At 77.8% G+C, this 212-nt stretch overlaps 1 protein-coding gene across 1 annotated transcript in view; it reads left to right on the top strand.

The window, feature by feature from the left end:
* Nucleotides 1-212, top strand: part of DLX4 (distal-less homeobox 4) — a gene marked incomplete at its 5' end in the record, with an annotated part of 6,371 nt that overhangs the window by 3,504 nt on the left and 2,655 nt on the right. The window lies entirely within an intron of this gene.

Genomic DNA, 212 nt, shown 5'->3' on the forward strand with positions numbered 1-212 from the left:
CGGGCCGCCGGGCGCCGGGGCCTGCCCTTGCGCCTAACGCGGGGAAAACCCGAGGCTTTTCATCTCGGCCTGAGCCCGGGGTGCGCGCCCCTGCGGGTGTCGCCGGGGGGAAATGGGAGGCAGCAGTCAGAGGCCCCGCAGCAGCGGGGAGTGCGGGAGCGGGCCCGGCTGTAGCCCCGCTCCGTCCGTGGGGGCGGGATCGGGGGCGCCCC

This window comes from Alligator sinensis, unplaced genomic scaffold, assembly GCF_000455745.1.
Source record: "Alligator sinensis unplaced genomic scaffold, ASM45574v1 scaffold520_1, whole genome shotgun sequence".
NCBI lineage: Eukaryota > Metazoa > Chordata > Crocodylia > Alligatoridae > Alligator > Alligator sinensis.